Here is a 15,050-nt window from a genome sequence, read left to right on the forward strand (position 1 = left end):
GCAGCAAAGGGTCTATCTGAAATAAACAATTCAGTGTGTTGCTGGAGGCTTTGCCAGACTGTGAAAAGCTAACCATGCTGTGGTGTTCCCTCGGCGACTTCACAGCACGTCTAGGCTGAAGAAGGTGGAAAAAGGGGGTAACCACAGTATCTTCTACTTCCCCTTGCCTTTACTGACTTCTGAGTTAAAAGCTTACCTCCCTCTTCACATTTGATTCCCCTCCCACCCCGACATCCAGAACATCAGTGCAGCCAGTGAGCTGTGTTCCAGGTGGCCGCCGGGGATGGGAAAATAGACACGGAAGGCAAGGAATCGGAAGGCTGCTGCTTCAGGGAGAAAAGAAGTTTATTTTTATCAGTCTCTTTAAAAGCTGGCCAAAAAGAATCTCTGGCCTTTCAAAGGAATTCTATTACATTCAGGACAAGCTTTTAAAACTTTCATGATAAAACTGTATTATACAGAACCATCATTCCGAGAGTTAGATCTAACATTGTGGGACTACACTGGCGTACTTCATAAAGTCTAATTGATTTTAAATCATGTATTTTTAATTAAGGGATCGTGTTACCCTTATTAGCACCCATATACGTTGTACTGCTGACTAAAGATGCTGCTTTGTTGCTCAGTTGTGTCTGACTCTTTGCCACCTCATGGACTATAGCCCACCAGGCTCCTCTGTCCATGGGATTCTGCAGGCAAGAATACTGGAGTGGGTTGCCATTCCCTTCTCCAGAGGATCTTTCCGACCCAGGGATTGAACATGAGTCTCTCACATTGCAGGAAGATTCTTTACCAGCTGAGCCACCAGGGAAGCCCAGCTGACTAAAGATGCGGTAAGATAAAATATGTGAAACACTGAGATATTTTGGAAGGGACCACTGAGACAAAGGTGTGATGTGTTATTTGGGGAAATAGTCAGACATACCCCAGAGTACATTTCTTATTCTGCATTCCCAATTAAATGATATCTGAGCTCTCATTTTCATGCTCAAAATCTGTTCCTAATAAGAACTTTGCCAAACTTATTAGACTATTGCCTTAAAGAAGTAGAATGAGTGGCTTCAGTGTGTAACCACAAACCCATTGAGCTGACGCTCTCACGTCTACAGATTGCATTGTTAGCCTGGTGATGATGAGAGAGTTTATGACTTTATCACTTACTAGTTTTTATGATTCTTAAAGGCTCTGTCTATAGCTGGAAGTGCCCTACTTTGGTTTAATGGTAAATTGTGAATAAGCGGGTCAGATTATCTTCAAAGGCATACAAATGGAAATTGAATCTCTGAAGGCTCATCCAAAATGGAAGAGATGAGTGTAATATTTTTTCTGCCTTCAAAAATATCATACTTTTGAACTTTTTGAATGTCACTGTAATGAAATAAACTTTAGAGACATCATTTGCCACGTGGAAGACAGAAAATATTGGAAATAATTTCATAATTCAATATTCAGAAGACTCAGCTATAATCAACTATGTGATTGGGACAAGTCTGATTTTGAGTCCTATTTTATTAACTGGATTTGGATAACTGGCTCTGATCCCCCTTCCCAGTGATATGTCATGGGTTCCCTCCCCACTGCCTGATGGGAGGGGAGTCTACCTCCCAAATTTCAGCCTGTGGCCAGAATTCTCATTTTATCTGTTGAAAGGCTCTGTAATGTAGCCCAAAGTCTCCTTTCAGACTCAGCTCACCATGTCCCTTTTAAGTCTTTTTTTAACTCCATTGTCTGCCAAATGTTGACCTATATGATCACCTATGTCCTGGAATATAGCATCCTATTGTCCTCAGGAACAAGTGAAGAATCCTGAATCTGGCCTAAAAAGGCCCTTCCTAAGTTGACATTGGCCTGAGTCGCCTCAACTTCCCACTCCATGCTCCAGTCACCCTGAATGACTTTCACTTTCCCATGTTCTTCATGATTTTTTTCCCTCTATGTGGAATACTTTTACCAACATCTTCCTCTTCCTCTCTGTGTCTCTGTGTCTGTACTCTGTCTCTGTAACCCACACACATAACCACAAGCATCCCTATCCTGGAAAACCTCACTCTCTTCAGGGTTCACATAGATAGTGTTTCTCTGAGAAGCCCTCCTGGGCTGGTTTGGCTGCCTTTGTGGATCCTTCTCTGGTTCCCAGGCGATGGACTTCTGCTTTGGTCCTGTTTATCATCCTGGATTATAAGTGCCTTCCCTTTTCTGTTCTTTGTAGGAATTCTTTCCTTGCTGTTCCCTAAGCTATCTGAAGCTAGGGACCAGGGCTGTTTACCATAGTGTTCCTACTACTTGCCCTAGTGTCTGCTAAATAACAGTTTCTCAGTAAGTGTTTGTTGAACAGATCAGCGAACTAGAGCCTGTGCGTCCAAACTCTCTCCCAACTTCTGAAAGGTAGCCCTCTTCTGCCCAGCAGACCATAGCCACCTGCAGAAGACAGTCCCTCTCTCTGATTCTTCTGCCCTGCCCCATCCCTTTGAGGTAAATCTCACCATACTGGACCATGTCCTGACTATAACAAGGGCATTCTCAGGAAGCACTGAGATGAGGACAGTCTTCAGGAGCCAATACAAATGTGGATGCTTCCAGAATGAAGAGCACCCTTTATTGGTGTTTTCATCATTTAAATCTCACTGCAATTGCAACAAAAATATGGGACAGCTTTGTTATACTCCATCACTGCATAATCTACATTTCCAACTTTGTAAAACACACCGAGCACAGATTCCACCTATTTTTCCCTAAGTAGAAAAAAACAAGTTAAAGTTGAAGCTATACTTTCATTGCGGAAGCCAGTAGTGCAGTTTGCTGCTCTTCATGCCTCTTATCCTATGCTAAAAACAAGCACAATTTACAGGGCATTCCCTGAAGCAGTACTTTCACAATTCAGTAACACTGCATACACATTCTTGCTTTAGTTCAACGCTAATAAACACCCAAGCAAACACATCTAAACACTGACAGAAGGCACTGACTTTTCTTGTGAAGAAATATGACCAAGGAATAATCCTAAAGTTTTAATATCCTTACATAGTTCCAGTTTTCTTTGCCTAATTCTTAACTTTTAAATAGATGATTTCTGTCATTAAAGTTGTCCAGTATTGATCAGCAAACCTATAGGGCACTGCCTATTTCTCCAAATGGAATAGATGCAATAAAGTAGAAGCAGAATGAAAATAGCTTATTATTGTTGTCACGCGTGATTCTTGACTAAGCTTTGGGGTTTCCCTGAGTGGTGAATTACTCATAACCTGATCTTCTTAGCTGCACTCTGTCATTTGCTGTGGAGAACACATCTCCATCTGTTTTCAAAAGGAATCCTTTGAGATCTCCATGTGTGCATGAAATTTTATGCAAAGAAAAAAGTGTGTTTCCCTAGACTTGGTCTTTTTTCATGTAAATTCACTCAAAGGTTCTTATCACTCCCTGTTCATTTCATCTTTACCTCAACCTCAAGCATGTACTTTCTTCTCTACTCTCCCAGCCACCAGCCTTCAGCTTCTAGTGGAAATTGGTATTCAAGGAATCTGAATACACTGATGAACAATTAAAACCTTGGAGATTTGTTATAAGAGTTTATAGTCTCACACTTTATTGGATTTTTAAAGAATACTGAAATATCACTGCTTTTTTAGTGAATGAAAAAGGCCTGACATTCCTCCCAAGCTGTTAAATTCATCTCAGTTTTCATTTTATTCCATTTTACTGTTAATTGGGGAGAATTTTTCTGTTCATTTGGACTCAAATCCTACAAGATTGGTAAATCTGCAAGCAAGATTATACAAAAAATGCCACTCTCCAGACAGAGAAATTAGTAATAATGACAAGAAAAAGAATAACATTTTAAATGGCCTACACTCAAATTCAAGAGGTAAAAAAATTAAACAGAATTTCTATTGATTTTGACGTATTTTTTTATTACAGCATAGTGTTCATTTATGGAGCTATATAAATCTCATAAGAATAATTGAGGAGCACGTGTAAACCTGCTCCCATGTCCCTTTTGGTTTTCTTCCCTCATGACTCAACCCAAATGTCAGGAAACAGCTGTCAGTCACTGGTGGCTGTGTTTAATCATCTATTGTTTCTCACACTAACCAAACCCCCAGAAACCCGTCCCAGGTGGCGTTTACCAAAAGTAAGAAATGAGAGCCACGGTCCTCTCTCATCAGGGATAATTAGGGTGACCTTTTCATGTTTGGGGAATTTTAAAATATCAGAGTAAAAAAAAAAATCAGTCATTGCTTTTTCCTTTATAATTAAAACTATAACATAGACAAGGCAGCCTTTAATGAAAGCATTTCTGCTCAGCAAGGGATATAGGAATGCATCTCTGGAACTAAACCTTTTAAAACATCCTTGAATATCTGCATATGGTATTTCCTGAAGTCATTGAAATTTCTATGTGTGTACTCAGGCGTGGAGCTGTTTAGAATGAATTCCTTTATCAGGAACTGTTCCCTGCTTTCCTTTGCCTATGAAATGTTTTGTGTAACAAACATCATAACCCAGAAATGTATCTGTTTATTCAGCAGATGGAAGTGATAAATTTGCAACACGGAAAAGGAGAGGGGAAAAAAACCAAGACTTGCATTTATACAGAGTTTTATTATTGCTAAAATTATTATTACTGTTTATTTAACTGCTCTTATAAGCAACTGCATATTTCCTGTTGTGAAGAAGCAAAAGGAACATAATTAGTTTTCTTTTTTCCAGCATGGTTTATTACTTATCCATCATTGGCAGTTAATACCTGTTGATACTGTAATAACCAAGGAGAGCCACCACTGAATAGAATGAAAGAGAATTAAGATTTTTTAAAAAATAAACTTTAATAATGTATCAATCTTATTAGGGGTAAAATCGATTCTCCTAATACTTGAAACTTTCAGTTGAAAAACTATGACTCTTCTAGATTTCTTTATATCTTTCTGCTTGGTCTTAAAATACAACGCCAAAAACATTCTGATTACAGATTTTCCTTTAATGTAAAGGAAAGTCATCCTGGTAAAGCTAAAATAGGTCTGATTGGTGTTCATTCTTTGCCAGATGCACAGTTCCCTTCTTTAGCTAGAGATTTGTCCTCATGCAGCCAAAGGATCATAATGGCTTCCAATAGTGTCTAAAATAACCCCATTCTTCGAACATCATTCCATTTCATTATGTCCTTATATAAACAGAGGGATACAGGGAAGAGCAAGTACTTCATCAAAGGTGAGTCAAGTGGATCAAGTAGAAAAGAGGGAACATATGCATGTGTTTGGAAAATAGGCCTTTTTGTGTCCATTAGAATCTAATCTTAGCTGTAGAAATTACCCTGTATTTTATGAAATTTGGGCTATGGAGAGGAAACTTGAAATTGGAGGGCTGAGGTCATTTAATGTATTTCACCTGGAAATTTTCACCCATCAGAGACTTGGTTTTTTGTTTTTTTCCTTCTCTCTACTGTCACAGCTTTTGGAGATTTAGCTATGGCAGATAATGGGCTAGTTTACTCAAATGGAATTTGTACTAGTTCAGAAAGAGTGCATTTTGCTTTTTAATAGCTGGTTAGTAGAGTACCCTTGCCTTGCATAAAAGCCTAAGTTACCCCACTGATTAAGATGGCACTGAACACTTACTCTCTCACCATGCCATTATTTAAATGTGACTTAATTTATTCAAATAATAAATACATACAGAACATTCTGTGTGCATGGCAGATGAAGTGTTATGAGCACATTCAGAGCAAGGCATTAATTAATCCTTAGCATGACTTATCATTGTATTTAGGGTGGCCAAAGGAATGAGGACCAGATAAGTCCACAGTTCTCATCCAGCTCTGTTAGTTGAAAAAGTCACTTAATTTCTCTAGTCTTTGCTTTTGTAAAATAACTAACATAGACATAATAGAGTCTTCAGTTTCCCGAACTTACCTTCTTTATTCGTTACCTTTTCTTTCTTTTTGGCATCTACCAACCCTGTGAGTTTTGACGAGCTAATAAAGAGTTTTCAGGAAATACTTTTCAGATGGTTATGGGATTATATCAAAAACCCTAGGGCAAGAAGCATGAGAACAAGAACAATGACCAACCTGAGTTTCTATCAACTGAAAACTGCTGCCTAAGCCAAAACCATGAGGAATTTTTTCTGTCCCAGAAGTCAGCAAACTGTATATAGCCTTTGGGTTAAAGACCTGTCACTAGTTTTTGTACTACCTGGGACCATTTACACTTTTAAATGGTTGAAAAACATCCAAAGAAGGATATATTGTGACACATGATAGCTATATGATATTCAAATTTCAGTATTTGTAAATAAAGTTTTATGGGAACATAGCCACCCTTGTTCCTTTATGGATTATCTGTGGCTGATTTCATTCTACAATGGCAGTGTTGACTAGTTGCTACAGAGACCATATGGCCACTAAAAATATATTTACTCTCTGGCCTTTTATAGAAAAAGTTTGCTGGCACTTTGTTGGTCAGTCGCTCAGTCATGTCTGAATCTTTGCAACCCCATGGACTGCAGCATGCCCGGGCTTTCCTGTTCTTCACTATCTCCCAGCTCAAACTAATGTCTGTTGACTCAGTGATGCCATCCAACCATCTCATCCTCTGTCACCCCTTCTCCTCTTGCCTTCAATCTTTCCCAGGATCAGGGTCTTTTCCAATGAGTCAGCTCTTCACATCAGGTGGCCAAAGTATTGGAGCTTCAGTTTCAGCATCAGACCTTCCAGTGAATATTCAGGGTTTATTTCCTTTAGGATTGACTGGTTTGATCTCCTTGCAGTCCAAGGGACTCTCGAGAGTCTTCTCCAGCACCATAGTTCCAAAGCATCAATTCTTCGGTGCTCAGCCTTTTATATTGTCCAGCTCTCACATCGGAACATGACTACTGGAAAAACCATAGCTTTAACTATATGGATTTTTGTAGGAAAAGTAATGTCTCTGCTTTTTAATACACTGTCTAGGTTTGTCATTGCTTTTCTTCCAAGGAACAAGCATCTTTCAATTTCATTTGCCTACCCTACTATACAAAATCCCTGACCTTCTTCAGCCAGAAGCCCCCTGCCTGTCACATGTTCGCTGATGCACATCTCCTGACTACAGTCTTATCATGTGAGTCAGTTAAATCATTGTCTTCTCACAGTTACTGTACATGTATTATAAGCATCATGTATCTGTTGCTACTGCTGCTAAGTCACTTCAATCGTGTCCGACTCTGTGCGACCCCAAAGACAGCAGCCCACCAGGCTCCCCCAGCCCTAGGATTCTCCAGGCAAGAATACTGGAGTGGGTTGCCATTTCCTTCTCTAATGCATGAAAGTGAAAAGTGAAAGTGAAGTTGTTCAGTCGTGTCTGACTCTTAGCGACCCCATGGACTACAGCCTACCAGGCTCCTCCGTCCATGGGATTTTTCCAGGCAAGAGTACTGGAGTGGGTTGCCGTTGCCTTCTCCCATGTATCTCCAGGAGGATGTTAAAGTTTAGTAACATTATATAAAGCACGTGGGAGAATGCTTGGCACAGAGAGACAGTGTTAGCTACGACTGTTATTATTTACTTATATGTCTGTTCATTTAACAGATATGTATATTATGCTTTTATTGCATGTAGTTGTGCAGTCAGGGAATCATTAGGTGCTAAGGGATATGAAGATATCTGGCACATTCACTTCAAGGAGTTTATACTCCAAAACATATCTATTGAATAATAATAAATGCAAAGTAGAGTCGAGTCAGAAGCAATTGCAGATGAAATATGATGAGACTTCAAAGGCAAGAGGAGAGGAAAGATGAACTCAGGGAAAGCTTCTGCAGAAGAAAATATCTGGAGCTTATCTTGCCCTTACTTTGCCACAACCACCCTTGAGGTTTTAGTCTAACCTTCGAATTACCAACAGTTGCATTCCCTTCCTAATCCTATTTGCATCCCCAACTACCGTTTGTCTTCCCATCTTGCTCCGTTTATTATTATTACTCCAATTCAAGCAATGCCCAGGAACCTACAATCCCTTGATCCCACCACCTTCTCACTGCCCTCACCCCATCACAGCTTTAATTCCCTCCTACCAGCTTAATTATATGGCTCTTCATCAAAATTACTCCTTAGCTTATACCCTCAATTCCATCAGAAACTAAATCCAACCCTCTGTCTATGCAGGATCCCTAGCAATCTAATATTTCTAGAGAAAAACATATACCATGATAATGGCCTCACTTTCAGTTCATGACCATTAACTGAAAGGGGTCATTAGCACTTTCCAGCAGCTGTGTTGTATGTCCATCATTCATCCATTACCCTCTCGTCTTGAACCTCCATACATCCTCTTTTTTGTCTCTGAACTGATCTCCTTCTTTCTTATTTCATTTAAACAATAGCAATCAGAAGAGAACTTCTGAAGAGTCCATCAACAGAACCACCTGGCCCCCTTCTCTGTGCTCACATTATTGAGGTGACTCACCCATGCTCTTGCTGGTCACTGGATCGCCTTCCCTTGTACTTACTCATGAACACTGCTCTACCAGTTTTCTCCTCTTCATTCTATATCATCAGAATTGTCCTTCTCTACAAGATCATTCCCACAGTGTGCAAACCTATTATTTCTCCCATCTTTAATTTGACTTCTTCTGTGCCCTGCCTTCCCCTCCAGCTGCACCCCAGTTTTTCTGCTCCCCTTTAGAGTAGAACTTCTCTAAACAGTCATCAGTACTCAGGCTCTGGTTCCTCTTCTCGCCTCTCTTGGGCTGCCTCCCATCAGTCTTTCACCCTATTGCTCCCTGAAACTGCTCTTTCAGGGTCACCAATACCTTCATGTTGCACATACAGTGATTAATTTTTTTACCTCATCCAACTTGATGTTTTGGTCATTGTTAATTATTACAAACGAAGGATAAACACTATGTCTTTGTGATACTTTAGAGGAAATTTCTATCATGAATTGTATTAAGTGATGGCCTCTAAGAGTTCCTTCTGGTTCTAGGATTCTAGAATCAGAATCTAATAATAATAATAATCTAATAATAAACTCTTTCTTTAAATACAGGACCTCAACCAAAATACATTGATTTAATTATTTCAATCTCCACTTTCTTTGTGATCTTTGGTAATTATAACAATTCATTTTTAATAACCGCGTGCTGCGATTCATGGGGTCGCAAAGAGTTGGACACGACTGAGCGACTGAACTGAACTGAACTGAATTTAAATGTTGTTTGTATGGTTTCTTGACTTCATATCTAGGGATAAAATAGTATGATAGGATCACAGACATAAAACTTTAGAGTTGGCATAAGCTTTAAAAATAACACAGAATTTAGTGTTTTGTAGGAGGAAACACAAAGGTCCAGAAAGGCCAATGATTTGCCCAGGCTCACAGTGCATAGAACTTCCTTGGATTTCCTTCCAGAACTGTCTTCTCTACAGAGGCCTCTTGCCCGTTTAATTTAAATGAATATTCCTGCAGCCTTTTTATCTCAAATATCTAATTTATTTCAGTACCAATGGAGCATATTCGATGACCATGGTCAGAGCATACATCAAAATGAACCAATATGAAATTTATAGTGCAGTCTAAAAATGCAATTTATTTTAGCAGTTTCTTCTTAACACAAAGATTTCAAAATGGACTTTTGAAAAAAAAGTTTCTTCTTACATTTTTACTGAGAAGAAAATCAATAGAATCATAATGCATTCAAATAATAGTGTAGATAGAATGTTTTCATTTGCAACAGACTAATTAAATTACTGATTTTATCATTATAACTTGGCTTATATTAGCAAAATTGACACAGTCTGCCGCATTAAGCTGCATTCAAGAAGTGCATCTTATTTTTTCTGGTTTACTAATTTGGATTACAAGAATCCTCAGCCTCATGTCAACTTTTCCTGCCATCGTCTGCAGACCATACTGGTGCCAGACGGCTGTGGTGCCACCGTACAAATCTGATTAGAACTCAAAAACTAAATAGTATCTAGTTATGCTAGATCAATATTAGAACTGGAAGGGGCAGTTTGAACATGAGCCCAATGTTTTCTCCTTCCTTTGGCTAACCATGGAGGCACAGATGATGGCCAAAAGTGACTGATTGCTGGGTAAATATGAAGTCCATTATCAAGCCAGTAAAAGGATATATGACAATCTGTGAGTCACTCTAGCCCTTTAGGTCTTGGTTTTATCATCTATAAACTGAGGGCATTGGACTCTATGATCTCAAAGGATCTTCCAGCCTGAAAGTATATTAATGAACCTGCAATAGCCCCTGGGGTGTACCGATAACCAGAAATTATATGGGCAGCTGCCAAACAGCACACATAGCTAAATGGACTCTTGTATATTTCATTATTATTTAATCTCCTTCTTCTTTCTAAGGTTTCCAGCCTTACTCTTATCTCTGGAGAAAATTGAGTATGTTGAGAATAAACTCAGCATGCCATATGGTGAGACTGCAGGAGAATATGGCTGTTAGTTTCTAAATACACTGAGTGCAGTGGTTCTTCAAATTTTATGGTTTAATCCTTTGGGAATTTGATGAAAATTATAAATTGTCCCTTCCCCCAAAATCACACAAGCACTCAGATTTGGTTTAATTTCAGAATGCTCATGTACTTCTCTAAAGCCATCTATGTCCCCTTTGAAATGTCTTTGTGTTGTGGGTGATACATGTGGTGGGTTTTTCATAGCAGTATCATGATATGATAGAAAGCACATGCGCTTTGGGATTAGACCTTAGAGCTTTGTTGCATGGAGTTCTGAGGTACTAGGTAAAATGGCTATCTCTGTGATTCTATTTTCACCCATCAAATAAGAAGATAACTCTTTTCTCACAGGATTTGGGTGACAACATGCTTGATACATCAACAAATCTATTTCTTGCTTCCTTTCAAAAGTGTGACTGGTTTATACATTAGGCAAAAGTTTAGGAAGAGCGGCTAATGAAACTTTGGAATCATAAAGTGTTAAATGTTGAAAGGTAGTGTCTTATAGCCCATAAAATTCTTATCTCTTAGACCGTAAGTTCTGCAACTTGAGACATTGGAGAACTGGAGTGAAGCCTGAGGGGCATCTTTGGAGTCCCACCACCTCCCCTTTAGCATTTTCAGTGACCTTCGGTGGTCTACTCCTTGGGAGAAAAGTTATGACTAACCTAGACAGCATATTAAAAAGCAGAGACATTACTTTGTCAACAAAGGTCCGTCTAGTCAAGGCTATGGTTTTTCCCATAGTCATGTATGGATGTGAGATTTGGACCATAAAGAAAGCTGAGCGCCAAAGAATTTATGCTTTTGAGCTGTGGTGTTGGAGAAGACCCTTGAGAGTCCCTTGGACTACAAGGAGATCCAACCAGTCCATCCTAAAGGAGATCAGTTCTGAATATTCATTGGAAGGACTGATGCTGAAGCTGAAACTCCAATACTTTGGCCACCTGATGTGAAGAGTTGACTCATTTGAAAAGACCCTGATGCTGGGAAAGATTGAAGGTGGGAGAAGGGGCAACAGAGGATGAGGTGGTTGGATGGCATCAGTGACTCAATGGGCATGAGTTTGAGTAAGCTCCGGGAGTTGATGATGAACAGGGAAGCCTGGCATGCTACAGCCCATGGGGTTGCAAAGAGTCAGACACAACTGAGTGACTGAACTGAACTGAACTGAACTGAACTTCTGTGGTCAGCTCTGTCTCTGGTGTGGAACCTCATCCAGACCACACACTGTCTTAAGCACCAGCTTGGTTTCTCTTATTCATTAAAACTCATGCCACCCTTAATGCCCTATTCTCTCCTTAAGTAATCTGAGTTAAAGTGTTAATAGTGGATAATAAAATATTCCTCCAACTTTTTAACCACTGCCTTCAGTACTTGTTGCTGAAAGAAGTGACTGATTGCATAACATGGCTCAAGTCCTCATTTCCAAATTTTCCTTTGACAAGCAACTACCTTTAAGTTCCCCATAGTTCTTGCTTTAGGAAATGGAAAATGAGAATTGGTCAGAGCAGAATTCATACTGTTTCAAACATGTCTTTTCATGTCTCAGCTACCCATGTAGTTGAGTTAGAATGAAAAGTTTTAAAGAAACAGTTTTAACTGTTGTTTATAAAGATATTAGGGAAGTGCTCAGGGAATGTATACCATTTCCATGCTTCCTATTTATTTTTTGTTCCTCTAAGTCATGAAAACCAGTAGCAATTTTTCTCAGAAACTGGGACAGATCTGATTAAGTGTCTCTCTTATAATTTTATCTGTTAGTACTTCTTACTCCAAGAATAAGAATATATTCTATGTCATACCCTCCCTTAGAGAGTTGAGTGAGCCACACACCTAGATTGTAGAGGAGTGGAAAGCTACATGCATGGTGGTAGTGAAGGCTACCCAAGGACTCAGGATAGGGTATGAGTGTCTGCACCAAGGCAGCACACAGGTTAAGGAATCAGGAAAGAGAGGTTCCCTGGACCATTCAGAGTGACTATGACTGAAGAAAGTAGACATTTGTGATTGACTGCCCAGTGGAAAGCTCAGGACCTATACGTAGTTTATAAACTTCATATTCTGTATCTGTACCCAGGGACACAGAATAAAGTTTTATAAATTGATGTTTTTCTCTATTCCTTAAATGTGTTTATAGAAACTTGTATCATGAGAACTAGAGGAAGGAAATGCAGAAACACAATTTTTTCCAGGAAAGATGGCCCAGAAAGCTACATTTTCTGAAAGCTATGACCTGGAACTTGTAAAAGAGTATAGTGACATGGATATTGTACAAAAAAGAAACTGCATGTTCTACCTGGCTTCTGTTCCTCATGGCTCTGTCACCCAGGCACTCAGGAATTCTAAAGTCTAAGGTGGCCTGGCCTAATTGGCTGTTTGGTTGTTCCAGCTTGTTCCCTGGATCTAGCAAGTTGTTCCTTTGATCAAACCCCTGCCTTATAAAAATAAATAAATAAGTAAATAGCTCATTTCCAGAAGCTAGAAGTATATCTGCTACCCTGATTATAAGAGAGACTCTCCCTTGTCTTCTCTGAATCGGAATCTCTGCTTTGTCCTGTGGGATCTGGTGTCTGCTTCATCATCCCTCACATCAAGGCCCAGAACTCCACCCTGAAGCCAGGGTGAATGAAAACTCTTCTCAATATCCTACATAATAACAGGATTTTTAATTGCAAAATAACTTCCTCATACTGACTCATTATTTTAACATCCATTTTTATAGATATTAAATTACCTACCAAAAACTCTTTAGATATTTGAGTTTTTCCATGCTTCTTGTCACATTTGCCACATCTGAGATTTTGTGTTAAGACACACATGACTGTGCTTTGAGCCTGTGCTCAGTCATTAAGTCACGTCTAACTTTGCCACGCCATTGACTGTAGCCTGCCAGACTCCTCTGTCCATGGGATTCTCCAGACAAGAATACAGGAGTGGGTTGCCATTCCCTCCTCCAGGAGATCTTCCTGGCCCAGGGATCGAACCCACATCTCTTGTATCTCCTGTGTTGGCAGGCAGATTCTTTACCACTTGTTCAGAGGCAAGACAAGAAAGATGCAGTAAAAAGTGGGAGCCATTGTTCTCTGCGAATATGAGAATGACAGGTACCAAAAAGTGCATCTTGTAGGCAGCTATGCTTTTTACAATTGAAAAGAAATTATTTTTCCCTAGCATATTTGACTTTGAACTAATATTTGAGTACTGGATGTAAACAGGAAGCTCAACTTGGCCAATTACTTCAGTAATTCCAAATGGAGATTTTTTGTGTGTATCTTTTGGATACCTTTGATCAACAAAAATTAGAGCAAACATTTTCTTTGAAAAGAGCTGGTACTTGTCACCTATCAAAAGGTTCTTGGTGACATGTCTGTGATGCAGAAAAATACTGACATGAATACTGGCAAATTATTGTTCTCAAACCTGCGTGATAAGTATCAACATTGTTTTCTATTCCTTATAATCTGATGCACTTCTGAGAATTTTTAGAAAAGAAGCTCACACATTTCATTTAAAAATGAAAAATGGTAATCAGTAATTGTTTTCCTTGCTTCTCTCACAAAGAGACTTGACTTATATATAGTTAACTACTGCTTCACCACTTAAAAGTGAGATGATATCTGGCTCCATTTATTTTCAAAAACCAATTTATAAACTTTTGTTAAGTTCAAGTTCTTATGAAATGCTCTCTAATTTTTAAACCTTATCTCAGAATTCAAGCATTTTTCCTTTAGGCAAATTTAGAGCATCAACAAGCATGAGAGAAGGGATATTTCAGGCAAGTAAACTCACTGATACCCAGAAATTAAACTGTTTGCTTTCCCTACAGACAGTGCTGATGCTACCCACCTCTGAGCTGGCTTTCTACCTTTGAAACTAACAACCTGAGCAACAAAGTAGAGCCCAAAGATTCACCTGTAACCTGTCCTCAAGGTACATGTCGGAAAGTTTCCAGTATACCTTAGAAACTACCAGATGAGAATACTCATTTTTCAATTTTGTTATTAATATCAGGATACCAATAAGTAGCCTTCCTCTTCACTGGCTCCAACGTGGTATCAACATTGTCATTCCTGTTATGTTTTCCTCCCCAGCTCTCTTTTTAGTTTTCCATGAGAATATCAAACCTTCAGTCACCTCCAGCCAGCACATCACATATTTCTCCACTCTGTCTAAATGGATAACCTTGCTTCTTTCTTCAAAAAGAAGATCAGATCTCCCTTATTTTCATCCCTTTCCTCTGTAATGATTTCTTCAAGTTAGCAATGAAATATGGTTAAGCCTGGCATATGAGTAGGGAGGGATAAGAAGTAAAATATGACTAGGGCTTCTGGATATGACAGTTGGTAGTTGACAAGGTCATTAACTGAAAGAACAGAAGATAGAATGCCAATCTTAGAGTGGTGAGCTCAGATTGAGTTTCTTGAGTTTTAGGTACCCTTGGGACATTTGGGTGAAGGTGTCTCTCAAGCAATTGGATTGAAACTAGGTTTCAAGGGGCCTGCCATTGACATATAAATTGTATATTATCCGTAAGACTGAAAGAGATCACCTTGGGACACATGTATAATGAGAAGGAGAATGAACCAGAGATGAAATC

The 15,050-nt window shown here is 39.2% G+C and overlaps 1 long non-coding RNA gene across 1 annotated transcript; it reads left to right on the plus strand.

Moving 5' to 3' along the window:
• Window positions 1-5,923: 5,923 nt before the first annotated feature.
• On the plus strand, window positions 5,924-14,774 carry LOC145521247 (uncharacterized). The gene is made up of 2 exons (XR_014065262.1): window positions 5,924-6,664; window positions 11,453-14,774. It is a non-coding gene; the product is annotated as an uncharacterized LOC145521247 (long non-coding RNA).
• The last annotated feature ends 276 nt before the right edge of the window (window positions 14,775-15,050 follow it).

The sequence above is a fragment of the Giraffa tippelskirchi genome, chromosome 9 (assembly GCF_054371585.1).
Source record: "Giraffa tippelskirchi isolate mGirTip1 chromosome 9, T2T-mGirTip1v1.2.pri, whole genome shotgun sequence".
Taxonomy (NCBI): Eukaryota; Metazoa; Chordata; class Mammalia; order Artiodactyla; family Giraffidae; genus Giraffa; species Giraffa tippelskirchi.